This window comes from Neofelis nebulosa, chromosome 5 (assembly GCF_028018385.1).
Source record: "Neofelis nebulosa isolate mNeoNeb1 chromosome 5, mNeoNeb1.pri, whole genome shotgun sequence".
In the NCBI taxonomy this organism is placed as follows: Eukaryota; Metazoa; Chordata; class Mammalia; order Carnivora; family Felidae; genus Neofelis; species Neofelis nebulosa.
This window is the reverse complement of record NC_080786.1, coordinates 41,758,267-41,775,223: the sequence shown is the minus strand read 5'-3', so window position 1 is coordinate 41,775,223 and position 16,957 is coordinate 41,758,267. Positions and strand designations below refer to the sequence as shown.

At 36.5% G+C, this 16,957-nt stretch overlaps 1 long non-coding RNA gene across 1 annotated transcript in view; it reads right to left on the bottom strand.

Moving 5' to 3' along the window:
* The window catches only part of LOC131511976 (uncharacterized), a 375,735-nt gene that overhangs the window by 345,136 nt on the left and 13,642 nt on the right, over positions 1 to 16,957 (bottom strand). The window contains exon 2 of the long non-coding RNA XR_009261849.1: positions 114 to 165. This is a non-coding gene — a long non-coding RNA (uncharacterized LOC131511976). The remainder of the gene's footprint in view (positions 1 to 113; positions 166 to 16,957) is intronic.

Here is a 16,957-nt window from a genome sequence, read left to right as displayed (position 1 = left end):
AGTAATCTGAAATTTGCCATCCTAACATGTGGCCTCCTATGTTTTATTGGCCAGGAAAAGAAAGATCAAGGAGAAACACTGTGCTAAAGAAGTAATTCGCAACTTCCACTTACCTTCCTGTTTGCCAGAACACGATCACATGGTCACACCTAACTGCAACTGATGCTGGAAAACATAGAAAAGCACATGGATATTTAATGAGCATTATTTGTCTCTGTCGATAGAGACGATCATAGAAAGGTGAAACCAGGGTGGAGTGTTTCAATAATCTCTTCATTGCCTCTTACGGAAACTAGATCATACTAAAAATCTAGACTCTTTAGTTACCAGAGATTCAGTTTATTCTTATAGAGACACTTTTTGAAGTGTATCAGGTGATAAGGTTCTCAAAAAGAAAGAGTAGAGAATCCAACTTGTTCATATGTTACCATTTTTTTAAATTTTTTTAATGTTTATTTATTTTTGAGAGAGAGAAAGACAGATTAAGTGGGGCAGGGGCAGAGAGAGAGGGAGACACGGAATCCAAAGCAGGCTCCAGGCTCCGAGCTGTCAGCACAGAGCCCGACTCGGGGCTCGAACTCACAAGCCATGAGATCATGACCTGAGCCCAAGTCGGATGCTTAACTGACTGAGCCACACAGGCTCCCCAATCCAGTGATCTTTTTTACTGCATAGTATCCCTCTAGGAGAGTCATTCATTCTCTATCTGTAAATATATAAGATTCTAGCTGGAATTATCTCCAAGACTATCTGGAATCACCATACATAAAAATTTGCCTTTCTCTGTCATTCTTGCTACTGTTGACATTCATGATATTTTATAAAACAGCTAAGAAAAAGAATCAGAGAATAAGTCAATTGCTCTTACATGTAGATGACCAAATCTGATAGCCCAGTAAGTATCATTCATGTGTTAGATGTACACAGCCAGTCTCTAAATGCTTCTTCATACACTTACATAATACATTCACCTATTTATGTATTTACTTATCTATTCAGCAATTATTTGTGTGTGCGTGTGTGTGTCTTCAATGTCTTAATCTCTGAGAATTAAGAATAAGTCAGCAGCTGACTGCCAAGAATTTTGTCTTATAATGCTGAATCAAAGAGCCAATAACATGCTAAGAGTGAAAGGAACCTGACCTATGAAACCAGGAGACCCTCATTCTAACTCTGCTTCTCTCCCTGATCTATTATCAAATTCCTCAATCTGTCTTGAGTCAGATTCCTCCACAGAAGGAAAGGTGAGTGGACCTGGAGGCCATGAGCCTGAACCAGTAGCCTCAGCTCTGAACTCTCCAGCTCCCATTTTCAATTCTCAGTCTCAGTATTCTTCCATGCATTTAAACACCATTTCCTGGGGCGCCTGGGTGGCGCAGTCGGTTAAGCGTCCGACTTCAGCCAGGTCACGATCTCGCGGTCCGTGAGTTCGAGCCCCGCGTCGGGCTCTGGGCTGATGGCTCGGAGCCTGGAGCCTGTTTCCGATTCTGTGTCTCCCTCTCTCTCTGCCCCTCCCCCGTTCATGCTCTGTCTCTCTCTGTCCCAAAAATAAATAAAAAACGTTGAAAAAAATAAATAAATAAATAAATAAACACCATTTCCTTTCTACTTAACTTGAGTAAATGTATATACATTACAAATGAGAGGTTACTGACACAAGTAGAAATAAAAACAGAACACTTCTGCTTCTATTGGTCTCCTACAAAGAAAAAAATAAATGTCTAAATACCATGAGAGCCTTCTGTCTCCCAATCTTTCCCTCTCTCTCTCTCTCTCTCTCTCTCTCTCTCTCTGTCTCTCTCTCTCTCCTCGAATTTACCCTTGGGATATAACATGGGGCAAGCTCAATGACTTAGATACCAAGATATACTTCTCAACATTATTTACATGAAACAATGTGTATTATGTGATGTAATGCTATGCAGCCATCTAAAATAATTTCATTAAAACTATCTTCTAGCTTAGAAAATTGTTCTTGATTTATTTTATAGTTAGCAAAAATAGATTATAAACAATATATGCAATTTGACACTTTTTAATATGTATATACGCAGACACACAAACCTGAAAAGAAAAACATCAAAATGTTAAAAATGTTAATAGTATGACTCTCTGGAGGAAAAATTACCTTTGCTTTTAATTTTGTTCTTTGGACATTTCTATTATGAATATGCAGTATATTTGCAATTGAAAAAAAACTAACTCATAAGCATAAAAATGGAGCTTTACAAAAATATACTATAGATTTGGGGTAATATTTCTAGAACTATGACATAAAATATACACTTAAAATGTAAAAAATATAGCAAATAAAATAAAAATTTTTTAACTTTTCTAGAAAAGTGAGAAAGACTTTTAAAAAGATTTCTCAAGAAAAACGGTATTGGCAGTCCGGGGTAGAACGATTCCTCCAGGGGCTAGACTGTCCTTGGAATCGCAGAACATGGAGCATTCCTGCCTCCCATTCACTAAATGCCCCCGGCCTACTCCAGCCACCGAGATAGATAAAATGCCCTTATTATCTCTAAATGCTCAAGGGTTGAGAACCATGGCTAGAATATGACTGTATCAATGAGAAAAATCAACTGGCCATATTTATGAATGGGTTTGCCTGTAAGCTGACTATGTAAGATCAAAGATTAAGATCAAAAATAACTCCCAACTGATCTTTCTTATGTTCAATGTCCTTGGGTTAAAGCATCATTCCAAGAAGATTTCTGCATGCCCACTACCCAAAATCGCAGTTAGTTCTGAGCTTCAGGTTTTAGCTGAATCACTTCCCTAAATTCCCTCTTATGACCCCGGATGTCACTTTGCTTCATTCCCCTCGCATCACTTCTGTACTTTTCTGAATCTTTTTGAAATTAGGCTAATAAAAATTCCAGCTCTAAAATCCCAATGTTAATTGACTTGTAGGTTCATTCATGAATATATTCGTAAGTTTTACTAAGAGTTACACATACAGAAACAAAATAAGCAACAACCTGTACCCCCATCAAGGTCACAATCCAGTAAGAGGTTATGGATTTAGTTTATCTAAGAGAGTTAATAAAGTAAGCATAAGAACTGCCTTTATGCTTTAATATCAGAATGATTACATAAAGATTTATGAGAAGGAGCATCTGCTTGGCTCAGTGGGATAAGCATCTGACTCTTGATTTTGGCTCAGCTCATGATCTCATGGTGCATGAGATCAAGCCCGCATGGAGCTCTGAGCTAGAAGCAGGGGTCCTGCTTGGGATTCTCTCTCTCCTTCTCTTTCTCTCTGTCCCTGCCCCGCTCATGCTCGCTCTCAAAACAAACATTTAAAAAAAGATTTATGAGCAGAAATCGTGATTTAAAAAAATAGGATTCAGAGATACTGGAGAAAAACAAAGATCCAGGAGATAGAAAAATCATGATACATTCAAATCAATTGGTTTGACATAAACTGAACTTCAAAAACCAGCCTCAAACAATACATTTTCCATAATTATGTTGCCCCAGATGTCTTTAGTTCGCTGCCCTTACCATACACATTCTTAGTATTTTATTTATTTATTTGTGTGTTTGTTTGTTTGTTTTATTACTATGCTCAACACTATTATTTTTTAATATATTTTTGCTCTCTCACTAAACTGTGAGTGCTGTGAAGGAAGGCACAGGTCTGTACTGAAGATTATTATGTACTTGGTGTCCCAACAGCTCTTGGGTACTTTCCCTTACACTGTTTTATTATGGCCACTTTCTATGTATAATCTGCTTATGACTTTTTGTTATGCCCTTGCTTTTCACTTTATTTTAGTGCCCTTGTACATGCACCGATAGGGAAATATTGCACAGACAGGAAAGCAAGTTTTACATGCAAAGGCAGCAGCAGCGGATTGGTCATTGTATCTTCTTCCACGTCGGTTCTGTACGTACAGCAGTCTTGCCTTGTGCCATTCTGCGCTCAGGACTACTACTGCTTACAGCCTGCCTTCAGCGTGGGTGGGGATGTGACCAGAAACTTGAGAGCAGTACAGTCCTGCCGAACCCTTTGTACCACAGCCCCCTGAGAAGGGGCTCACCGCCTGATGTTAATCCATTTGTTTTTTATCTATCTTAATTATGCTTGAAATGTGGTCACGGAAAATCTCTTTTTTAACTTGAGACAGAATGCTTTGTCATATCAAAATAATGTTTTTCATTGTAAGGTCAGAAGTACATTGTTTTTTTACTTCCTAAGGATTTTTGTTATTTATGTACTAAATAAGTAAATTTTATTTATTAAGGGGTTTTATTTATGAAGGGATTTTAAAAATAAGAAAACCTAGGTATAATGACATAATCCTTATATATAAGCTCTATGATCTCTATCATTAACTTGCACTTTTCTCACATTAAAGTGGGTCTTTTGTCAACCCTTTAAAATAAAACTTTGGGTTCTCATAAGCATGTTTTATGTTAGATCAATCAGTGATTTTTATGAAAGGTATATATTTTTCAGATAATATATTCTCAAATAAAACTACCCATTAGCTATTGGACTTTGGAGTAAATGGAAAAATAATGTGATATTATTTGAATTATCTAAAAGGAATTAAGAATAAAATTCCGAATAAGCTTTGAGACATTAGAATAACTCAGAAAGTCAAAAAATTAAAGAACACATCTGAGTGAATTGCTCACGTTTGTTCTTGACTTTTCTTTCTTAGGATGACAGGAATATATCACAAAGAGATAGCAAACAGCAAATATCTGTATTCTCATTAATGTCTCATTAATTGTGCATTTGTGTAATTTATGTTAGTCTTTTATAAAGACACTATGTCAAAGAGCATGCCAGATAATTAATACATGAGATGCCAAACAAAAGCAGAAAAAAATAATTATAATCCATCGAAATCTTACACCCATTCATAGCACACCAAAGACAAGGACATTCAACCATCTCTTTCCCAACATTTGCAGCCTTAGTTTTAGAAATGTAGCTGAATGAAATGGAGTTTTGATGTTCGTGCTGCATTCCTCAGTATAATGTGGGCAGAGAGCACCCTCTACTTTCTTCTGATTAAATAGCACTCCTAGTCTGGAAGAAAGGAGATGCTGGTTCTACACAGATATTTTGCTCAGAAAATCAGAAGGTATTTGTCTATAAGGTTCATTAACTCTTGGCCTCTATTGGCAATAACCCATATTCAGGAGGCCACCATTGTGACACCCTCAAAGGAACTCCCTGAAGGAGGCTAAGTCTAGAAGGAGAATACCTGCTCTGAAGTTTCCCACCTTCCCTGAACTGAATCTGCACAGCCACCCCAGGAGGGAAGAATGCAGCTTTGAAAAATAACACCTTTGTTATTCCAAGTGTTAGAGATGAAGCTGAGTTTTCAGATGGCCTCAAGGTTTGTGCACCCTTCACCAAACACAGATGGAAACTGGACTCTTTGAACTGCTTTGAAAATCTGTTACTAAGTATTGCTGTGGGTCTGTGAAGCAGCCATTGCTAACTTCTGACTGCCTGCAATTTTTATGGCTATGTGATGACAAGGAATAAAATAGCTTCATCTTAGAAGTAAATGGCTAATATGCCAGGGATGGATAACCCATCATCTAAGCAAGATTTAATCTTAACGATGGTAATTCTAAATGGTGGTCTTTTTTAAAGACTCACGTAAACATCAGCATTATATACAAGTCAGAAACCCTGTAGATAATATTAATTCATTCACATTATTCTGTGGATAATTTTCACTTTTTATGGTTTCAATGCTTTTCTCTGAAAACACTAAAATATATAAAGATGAATATCACCTATTTATATATCCATTGGCATTACAGTTCCTTAGAGCTTTGCAGTTACGTTAGAATATATTGACTCTTGAATCTAGAATCAGAAATATATGCTGTAGTAAGTCAATGTCACACTGTTACATATTAAAAAAATTTAGATTTAACAGAACCACTTTCATTTGCCTATATTAGAAACAACCATTCCATAAATAAATAATGTTACTTAAGCTAGATTTGAGGCAACAGAATTCACAATGTACCATCTGAGCTTGTTACATACACAGCAAATAATAAGTTAGGTTGCTTTTATTGTTTCCCCTTCTAAGAAAATTGAATATTTGTATAGGAACAAAGACATTCCTACAAATTGACAGAAAGCTGTGAGAATTTTGGTTATACTATTCTTAATAAGGAAACCAAGGTTTGGTCAATGTAACTGACAGCATAAAACTGTATGCTCTCAATGTAGTTTACCATAATTTTACAAATACTTAAAATTGCACTGTGTACTTGTGTCTGGGCCAAAAAAACAAAAAACAAAAACAAAACAAAACAACAACAACAAAAAATATAAAAGAACTACCTCTTAGGTTAATATTCTATTAAGCAAGTTTTAATGCTAAGGTTCCTGAGGAAACCTGAATTTAGCTCTGTTGTTTATACGCAACTCTTTTTATGGTAGAAGTTTAGCAATATCAACAGAGGTACATCATGATATATATTTAATAAGAACATATACTTTAGCCACAGCAGGCCTCCTCCTTGGAGCATGGCAAGGATAGCTGTGTGACCCTCTACCCCAGCTCAGCAGGCATACACCAGCAGGACTGAGCAGACTCAGTAATCTCTTCCCTGGACCTATTGAACTTTTTTTTTTTTTTCAAAAAAAAAATTGATGTATATATAAAGAGAACAGGAATCTGAGCTTCCTTGCAACTTCCACCCCCCAGGGTACACGAGTGACTGTAAAATTCCAGCATGCACAATATTCTTTATTCCATCCTTCCTGCCGCAAGTATTAATCATGGTGAAAGGAAGAACCTCACATCATGGGAATTTACAATCTCTACATCTTCCTTGAGTTTAAAATGCTTGTATAATTCAAACGTGGCACTAAAATTTAAATGATGTTTCAAGAAGGGACTAGTGGAACTATTACCAGGGTCTGATAATAACTACCTGATGTAAGAAAAGGAAAGATATCCTGGAACTAAAGGGAAGAAACAGAAGTAAAGAAAGAATGCTTTGTCACCTGGCTCCCCCATCTATTATTTCACTGACAAAGAAGTCAGGAAGATGTGTAAAACCTCATTCACATTCTTGAGGAAAGAAAAAAAAACCACTTGAATGGGAAAAAAAAAATTATATGACTACTCTGCTGATGTTCACACATCATTCTTAAAAATACTTTCAGGAAAAATAAGATGATACACAACTGATGGGATCTTCAAATAAGTAAACTCATGTAACAACCTGAGACATCTATAAATTTATTCTATGTCCATTATTTTAGAACTGCAAATTATAGTAAGGGCTAGAAATAAAATGATCAAGGCAGAGTCCTTGCCAAGGCCACCCTGTGGGAACATGCCAATTGTGAACACCAAGGACAGGAGTAGGGCTGTAACATAGCTATGCTCTGCTCACGAACCATCGGCTCACAATGTTGGACCCGGCCAGTGGAGGTGGCACAGGGAATACATTTCCTTTAAATACACAGAAATAAAGGAGACACTTCTTAGAAACTCACACACTGTCATACAGCAAATGCTATTCTACATGTAGTTCAAAGAATATTGGTATGTCAGATATAAAAATTTATTAAACACTTTCCTCTGTAAGGCGCAAGCTATCTGCCATGCACTTATATATATATACATATATATATATTTGTATTTACATTTAAATATACATATTTAGGCCTCAAAATAACGAAAGGTCTTTAACAGGGCCAACATGGTGTCGTCCCCAAGCTTGTTCTCTCCCCTCACCTATTCTCTTTTATGCTTCCTTTGTTCCTCACTGATCTAGAGGTCTTTGCACTGGGTAGTCCCTCTGCCTGGAACAGTTCTGCCACACAGCTGGCCTGTGGTTTATTTCCTCACTTCATGCAGATGCTCAACCATCCTCTCATGAGGAAAGCCTTACTGACAAGTCTACCTAAGAGGGAGCCACCTCTCTGACAACCTCCAAGCATTCTGAACTTGCAGTCCCCTTATTCTGCCTAATTTTTCTTCATTTAATTTACCATTCCCTATTTTATGTAATCAGAGGTCTATTAATAGTCTCTCTCCCAAAAGTACAAGCCTAAGTTTCAGAAAAGCAGGAATTTTACCTGTTTTGTTTTCTGCAATATCCCCACCTCTGACAACTCTGGGTTGTCACTTGTGACTTAAGCCCCTCTGTAGACCTGTCCTTGAGTTTATCCCTCCAATCAAATATTCCAAAAACAAACAAACAAACAAAACAAAACAAAAGGCAACATTTACTGGAAGGAACCCGATCTCACATTTCATCAATATTAAGTTATTTTGGACTAACATATTGTCTATTCTCTTTTGGAGAAATCTAATTTGAATATATGATGTAAAATGTTAACATTTTTCTTAGGAAGTAATTTATGGTGGCATAGGACTTTCTTGCCATCTTAAACAAAATCAAAGTTCTTATAGCCCCTTTATCAGTTAAGAATTGTGCTAGGCTACATGAAACACCAACACTATGGAATGGGTTTTTTAGGAATTGTTTCTGCAGCAAGAAATTTTAAAGTTGACAGTCTGGGGAAAATGCAGCCCCTCTACAAAACCTTTATTACTTTAGTTCCCTTATTTTTGATCTCCATTTTCAGGGTGTGTGTTTCACCTCAGGGTCAGAGTAATGCCTTCTCCACCATCCCCTATCACTGAGGCCATGTTGCAGGCAGGAAGGGTAAGTAGGATGAAATTCAAACATATATTCCAGTTAAGTTTGTCCCCTCTAAAGGAGTTTTTCCAGAATTCTACACAGCAATTCCTATCCCATAGAAGAGCATTATGTCTCACGTTTGTCTATTCTACAAAGAGAACCAGGAAGTAGCTTTTTAGACAAATTCATTTGCACCTCCATTTAAATCAGGTGTGCTGGTAAGAAAGAAAGGTAGAATGAAAAATGAGAAAGCAACTAGTAGATAATATATCATCATCTATAGAAGAGGGTCATAGATACCAGGCTGTCAACCAACAGTGTCTGCTATGGTGAAAAAGGAGAATGTTTTCTCCATACACGCTCCCAATTTTCATATGGTCTTATAACACATTACAGTTACATCAATTACAGTTGATGTAATTTTTTACAGAAATTTAATTCATAAAGAATTATACTAAATCAATAATAAAAAGATAAATACCCTAATAGAAAAATGACAAAGAGAGAGCCTCTTGAGTAGAAAGATCCTGAGCTCAACTTGTCCCACAGACACACCAAGTCAATAGATACATCTACGTAACTAAATCTGAAAATGACCTGCACACTGGCAGAACAAATCTTCCATAGCTAGTCCTAGGAAGAAGGCCACCCGAAAAGGTAGGAGGGGAAGAGATGTGTGGTTGGGAACTAAACCTCTGGAGTGACTAACCGCAAATGAGAGGGACATCATACGCATCGAGAAGCAAGAAGATCATACCCCCCACTCTGGGCATCCCCAGCCCTGGGGACACACACTGGGAGGACAAGTCCCCATAATGTCTTGCTTTGAAAAACCAGGGGGCTTAACTCTAGGAGCTTTAAAAATCAGCAGGCTTAAATCCAGGAGAGCCTGAGGGCAATAGGAAACCAAGACCCCACCCTTAAAGAGCCAGCATATTAAATAACTTGGCAGGAGACACCACATAGAAGCAGCATTTTGAAAACTGACTCAGGTATACTTGAAGATTTATTAACTAATGTTAGAACTTGCACTAGAGGGGCAGGGATCTGTAGGAGATTTCTCTGGGAACAAAAGTACTGGCAGACACCATTTATCTTCCCCTCCCCCACCCTAGATAGCCAGGAGCCAATGCTAACACTCTCCATCTACCTTGCTAGCACTACCTACCCCATCCCAACATTCCCTCGTGGACCCACTCCACCCAACTAACCTGCCTATCCCTACAAGACATCTCCTGCCCTGCCACACCCAGGAGGCAGCCTATGCTGGACCTATGCCATTCTAAAATTACTTCTGCCCTGGGTAGGTGGGGAGATATTACCAAATACCAGTGTGACAACAACTCCTGCAACCAGATTTCTTAGATAGTTGGGCAAGGAGCAAGCCCTGTCCTTTGGTGTGCCTGCAGTTACTTGGCCGCCTAACTGCAGACAGCTAGTATGAGTACTGGTCATGCCCACCAATGAGGCTGTGGTGGGCGCAACTGGGCCTCAGTAGCATGGGGAGCAAACCCTGACTGCACCTTCAGCAGGCAAAGCAGGTCAATGCAACCACCTGCGCTAAAGGCAATCTTGACTCTGCCATAACAGAATGGTGCACACAGCCCACATGGGAATACCTCTGGAGCACCTGATTCTAGTGACAAGAGCGACGTGTGCTATGTGGCACCACAGGACCTCTTCTACACAAGGCCACTACTTTTTAAAGACCAGGAGATATACCTGGCCTACCTGACACATAGAAACAAACATAAAGAGAGAAATTGAGGAGATAAAGGAATTGCCACAAATGAAAGAACAAGACAAAATCACAGCAAAAGACCTGAATGAAATGGAGATAAGCAATATGCCTGACGAAGAGTTCAAAGTCATAGTCCTTAAAATAATCATTGGACTTGAGGGGGAAAAATTAACAAATTCAGTGAAAACATCAACAAAAATATACATAAAATATAAAAAAGGACCTGTTAGAACTGAAGAATTCAACAACTAAAATAAAGAATGTACTAGGAGAAAACAACAGATTCCAGGATGCAGAAGAAAGGATTAGCAGTCTTGGAGACAGGATTATGGAAAGGAATCAAACTGAACAAAAAGAAAAATGAATAACAAAAAGTGAGAATAGGCTAAAGGATCCCTGCAACATCAATGTAATAATATTCACATTATACGAATCCCAGAAGTGAGAAAGAGGCAGAAAATTTATTTGAAAAAATAATAGCTGAATACTTCCCTAATCTGAAAAAGGAAATAGGCATCCAGGTCCAGGAAGCACAGAAAGCCCCTACTATGAACCGAAGAGGTCCACACTAGAACACATAATAATTAAAATGGAAGAAAGTAATGATAGAACTTAAAAGCAGCAAGAGAACACAGTTACATACAAAGGAAACCCCATAAGGCTATCAGCTGACTTCTCAGCGGAAACTTTGCAGGCTAGATGGGAGTGGCATACATATTCAAAGTGCTAAAAGGAAAAAACCTACAGCCAAGAACATTGTACCTCACAAGATTATCATTCAGAATTGAAGGAGAGATAAAGAGTTCCCCACACAAAAATTAATGGAATTAATCACCACTAAATTATCCTTACAAAAAATGTTAAAGGGAATTCTTTAAGCAGAAGGACAGGCCTTCACTAGACAAAAATTACAAAAGAAAAATTTCATGGGTGAAAGCTACACACAGTAAAGGTAATAGATTAATCATTTGCAAAGCTAATATGAAGGTTAAAACACTTAAGTTATATAATCAATTATATTCTACAAAAGTTAGACAAGGGAGACATAAAATAAGAAAGACATAAAATGTGATAGCATATACATAAAATGTGGAGAGGGGAATAAAAATCTAGTGCCTTTAAAATGCGTAAAATTTAAGTGACTGTGAACATACTATAGCCCGCTATCCACATAAGGTGTTACATATGAACCTAATAGTAACCATAAATCAAAACTTACAATAGATACACAAAAAATAAATAGGAAACCAAACTTAACACTACAGAAAGCCATCAAACCACAAAGGGAAGAGAGCAAAGGAAGAAAAAATAGAGAAAAACTACAAAAACAACCAGAAAACAACAAAAGAGCAGTAAAAACATACCTATCAATAATTACTGTAAATATAAATAGACTAAATGTTCCAATCAAAAGACATAGGGTGACTGAATGGATAAAAAAACAGCATCTATCTATATGCTGCTTATCAAATATTCACTTCAGACCTAAAGACAGAGACTGAAAGTGAAGTAACCGAAAAAGTCCATAAATAAAAGCCGGCGGAAAAAAAAAAAGCTGGGGTAGCAATATTTATATCAGACAAAGTAGACATTAAAACAAAGACTCTATGGGGGTGCCTGGGTGTTTTGGTCGGTTGAGCATCCGACTCTTGTTTTTGGCTTAGGTCATGATCTCACAATTTGTGAGTTCGAGTCCCAGATCAGGCTCTGTGTTGGCAGTGTGGAGCCTGCCTCAGATCATCTGCCTCCCTCTCTCTACCCCTCCCCTGCTTGCACTCTCTCTCTCTCTCAAAAATAAATAAACATTAAAAAAAAAATAAAGCGGGGTGCCTGGGTGGCTCAGTCGGTAAAGTGTCCAACTTTGGCTCAGGTCATGACCTCGCTGTTCACGAGTTTGAGCCCTGTGTCAGGCTCTGTGCTGACAGCTCGGAGCCTGGAGCCTGCTTCAGATTCTGTGTCTCCCTCTCTCTCTGCCCATCCTCTGCTCACACTGTCTCCCAAAAATGAATAAACGTTAAAATTTTTTTTTAAATAATAAAGCAAATACTGTATCAAGAGGTAAAGAAAGGCGTTACATAATGATAGAGGGGTCAATCCAACAAGAAAATATAACATTGTAAATATCTATGCACCAAACATAGAAGCACCTAAACACATGAAGCAAATAGTAACAGACACAAAGGCAAAAATTGACAGTAAATAAAATGACAGTAGGAGACTTTAATACCTCATTTACATCAATGAACAGATTAGCCAGACAAAAAATCAAAAAAGAAACACTGGCTTTAAATGACAAATTAGACCAGATGGACCTAACAGATACATACAGAATCTTCCATCCAAAAACAGAAGAATTCATTCTTTTCAAACACACATGGAACATTCTCCAGGAGAGATCATATTTTGGGTCACAAGACAGGTCTCAATAAGTTGATGAACACTGAAATCATATCAAGCATCTTTTCTGATCAAAACTGTATAAAACTAGAAATAAATTACAAGGAAAAAAAACTGGAAAAAACACAAACACATGGAGGCCAAACAACATGCTATTAATCAACTCAAGGGTCCATAAAAAAATCAAAGGAAAAACAAAAGATACATGGAAACAAATGGAAATGAAAATACAATGGTCTAAAATCTATATGCATAGCAAAAGCAGTCCTAAAGGGGAAGTTTATAGTGATACAAGCCTACCTCAAGGAATAAAAAGAATATAGTATAAACAACCTAGCCTACACCTAAAAGAGATAGAAAAAAAAAAAAAAAGAACAAGTTAAGCTCAAATCAAGTAGAAAAAAAAAGATTAGAGTGGAAATAAATGAAAGGGGAGACTAATCAAAAAGGATCAGTGAAATCAAGAACTAGTTCTTTGAAAAGAAAACCAAAATTGATAAAACCTTACAGCTAAGGCTCATCAAAAAAGAAAAAGAAAAAAGAAAAGAGAAAAAAAAAAAAGAAAGAACGCAAATAAAATAAAAAATGAAGGAGGAGGGGAAGCCTGGGTGGCTCAGTCAGTTGAGCGTCCGACTTCAGCTCAGGTCACGATCTTGTGGTCCATGAGTTCGAGCCCCGCGTCGGGCTCTGGGCTGATGGCTCAGAGCCTGGAGCCTGCTTCCGATTCTGTGTCTCCCTCTCTCTCTGCCCCTCCCCCATTCATGCTCTGTCTCTCTCTGTCTCAAAAATAAATAAATGTTAAAAAAAATTTTTTTAAATGAAGGAGGAGAAATAGCCATCTATACCACAGAATTACAAAAAATTATGAAACTACTGCAAAAAATTATATGCCAACAAATTGGCAAACCTAAAAAAAAATGGGTAAATTTCTAGAAACTAACAATTCCCCAAAGCTGAATCAGGAAAAGATAGAAAAGTTGAACAGACTAATTACTAGTAATAAAATTGAATTAGTAATCAAAAAACTCCCAACAAATAAAAGTCTAGGACCAGATGGCATCACAGGTGAATTCCACCAAACACTAAAGAAGAGTTAATACCTATTTTTCTCAAACTATTACAAAAAAAATAGAAGAGAAAGGAAAACTTCTAACCTCATTCTATGAAGTCAGAATTACTCTGATACCAAAACAAGACAGAGATAGTACAAAAAAAAAAAAAAAAAACAAAAACCAACAACAACAACTATAGGCCAATATCTCTGATGAGCATAGACTCAAAAACTCTCAACAAAATATTAGCAAACCCAATTCAACAATACATTAAAAGATTCACTCACCATAATCAAGTGAGATTTATTCTAGGGATGCAAGAGTAGCTCAATATTTGCAAATCAATCAATATGGTACATCACATTAACAAGAGGAAGGATAAAAACTATATGATTATCTCAATTGATGCCGAAAAAGTATTTGACAAAATACAACATCCATTAGTGATAAACACCCTCAACAAACTGGGTTTACAGAAACATCTCAATAAAGTCCACATCTGAAAAACTTAATGCTAAAATCATACTCAGTGGTGAAAAACTGACAGCCTTCTCTCTAAGTCAGGAATAAGACAGGGATGTCCACCACTTTTATCCAACATAATACTGGAAGTCCTTGCCACAACAATCAGACAAGAAAATGAAAAAAAAAAAAAAGGCAGCCAAATTGGCAAGGAAGAAGTAAAATTGTCACTAGCTGCAGATAGTGACATGACACTATACATAAAAAACCCTAAAGACTCTACCAAAAAACTATTAGAAGTAATAAATGAATTCAGTAAAGTTGATGGATACAAAATTAATACACAAATCTATTGTGTTTGTATACACTAATAATGAACTATTGGAAAGTGAAATTAAGAAAGCAATCCCATTTGCAGTTGCTCAAAAAGAATAAAATACGTAGGAATAAATTTAACCAAAGGGGTAAAAAAGACCTATACTCTGAAAACTAGAAGACATTGATAAAAGAAATCAAAGACAACATAAACAAATAAAAAACATACCATGCTTATGTATTGGAAGAATTAATACTGTTAAATGTCCATCCTACCCAAAGCAATCTATAGATTCAATGCAATCCCTATCAAAATACACCTTTCAGAGAAGTAGCATCTTTCACAGAACTGAAATATATAATACTAAAATTTGTATGAAAACACAAAAGACCTCGAATAGCCAAAGCAATCTTAAGAAAGAAAAACAAAGCTGGATGCATCACAATTCTAGATTTGAAGATATATTAGAAAGCTGTAGTAATCAAAACAGCATGGTACTGGCACAAAAACAGACTTCTAGATAAATGGAATATGATAACCTAGAAATAAACCCACACCTATATGGCCAATTAATCCATGATAAAGGAGCCAAATATATACAATGGGGAAAAGACAGTCTTTTCAACAAATGGTATTGAGAAAACTAGAAAGCTACATGAAAAAGAATGAAACTGGACCACATTGTTGCAACATACACAAAAATAAACCAAAAATGGATTAAGAACCTAATTGTGAGACTTGAAAACATAAAACTCGTAAAACAAACAAACAAACAAACAAACAAAAACAAAGGCAGTGATCTCTTGGGCATTGGCCTTGGCAACATAGTTATGGATATGTCTTCTCAGGAAAGAGAAACAAAAGCAAAAGTAAACTATAAGGACTACCTCCATATAAAAAGCTTTTGCAGAGCAAATGAAATCATCAACAAAACAAAAGGCTACCTAATGAATAGGAGAAAATATTTGCAAATGATACATTTGATTAGGATGTATCCTAATATATATAAATATATATCCAAAATATAAAAAGAACTTATACAATTCAACATCCCCCCCAAAATAAAAAATGGGACAAAAAATGGTAACCACCCTTATTGTCATGAGCATGAGTAACATATGAAATTGTCAATTCAATATGTTTCACTGCTGAAACTAATATATCATTGTGAATCAATTATCCCTCAGTAAAAAATTTTAAAGAAAAAATTATCAGGGACCCCTGAGTGTCTCAGTCAGTAGAGCATCCAACTCTTGATTTTGGCTCAGCTCTTCATCTCACAGTTTGTGAGACCGAACCCTGCCTTGGGCTCTGCACTATGAGCTGCTTGAGATTCTCTCTCCCTCTTTCTCTGCCTCCCCTCCCCAATAAATAAATAAACATGAAAAAAAACTGAAAAAGAAAAATGATCAGGAGATAATGAGACATGTGCAAAACTGCCAATAGAAAACAAAAGTTGTTCAACCTCATTTGTCTCCAGTAAATACAAATTATAACAGTGAGATATCATTTCACATTTTCAGATTGGCAAACATTTACAAACATGTAAGAAAATGACAACTCATATTTAAGATAAGAGTGTAAATCAGTACAACTTTTGAGAGCAATTGGGTGATACCTAGTAAGCTGAAGACGCTCATGCCCTTCACTCTCATATTCTGCCATTGTCATTGACACTAGAAATAACCTTGCATAGTGAGCCCAAGTAGATTTGTATAAATATACAGATTTTATTATTGTTTGTGCTATCAATTGGCTAGTATGGATGGGTATGGTTTTACTACATCAAGAATTAACTTTTATTGGCACCTGGGTGCCTCAGTCAGTTGAATCCAAATCTTGATTTTGGCTCAGGTCATGATCTCATAGTGTACGAGATTAAGCCCTGTGGCAGGATCTGTGCTGACAGCATGGAGCCTGCTTGAGAGTCTCTCTCTCCCTCTTTCTGCCCCTCTTCTGCTCACACACTCTCTCTCTTTCAAAATAAATACATAAATGTTTATAAATATAAATATAAATATATAATATATAAATAAATATAACTATATATAATATATAATATATAAATATTTATAAATATAATAAATATATTATTAATATAAATATATAAACTTAAAAAAAGAACTTTTAAAAACCTTATTAATTGCCTAGATCACCCATTTTATGGTTTTCTCCTTCCTTTTGAGTTGGAGTGATCCAAATATTTTAATACACATGGAACCAATTCTCTACATATAAAAAAATGCTGACATAGCAAATATTTACAAATACCCTTTTGGGGGTCCACATTTCTATCATGTACTGAAATTAAGAATAAATGTTCTCTTATTCTGT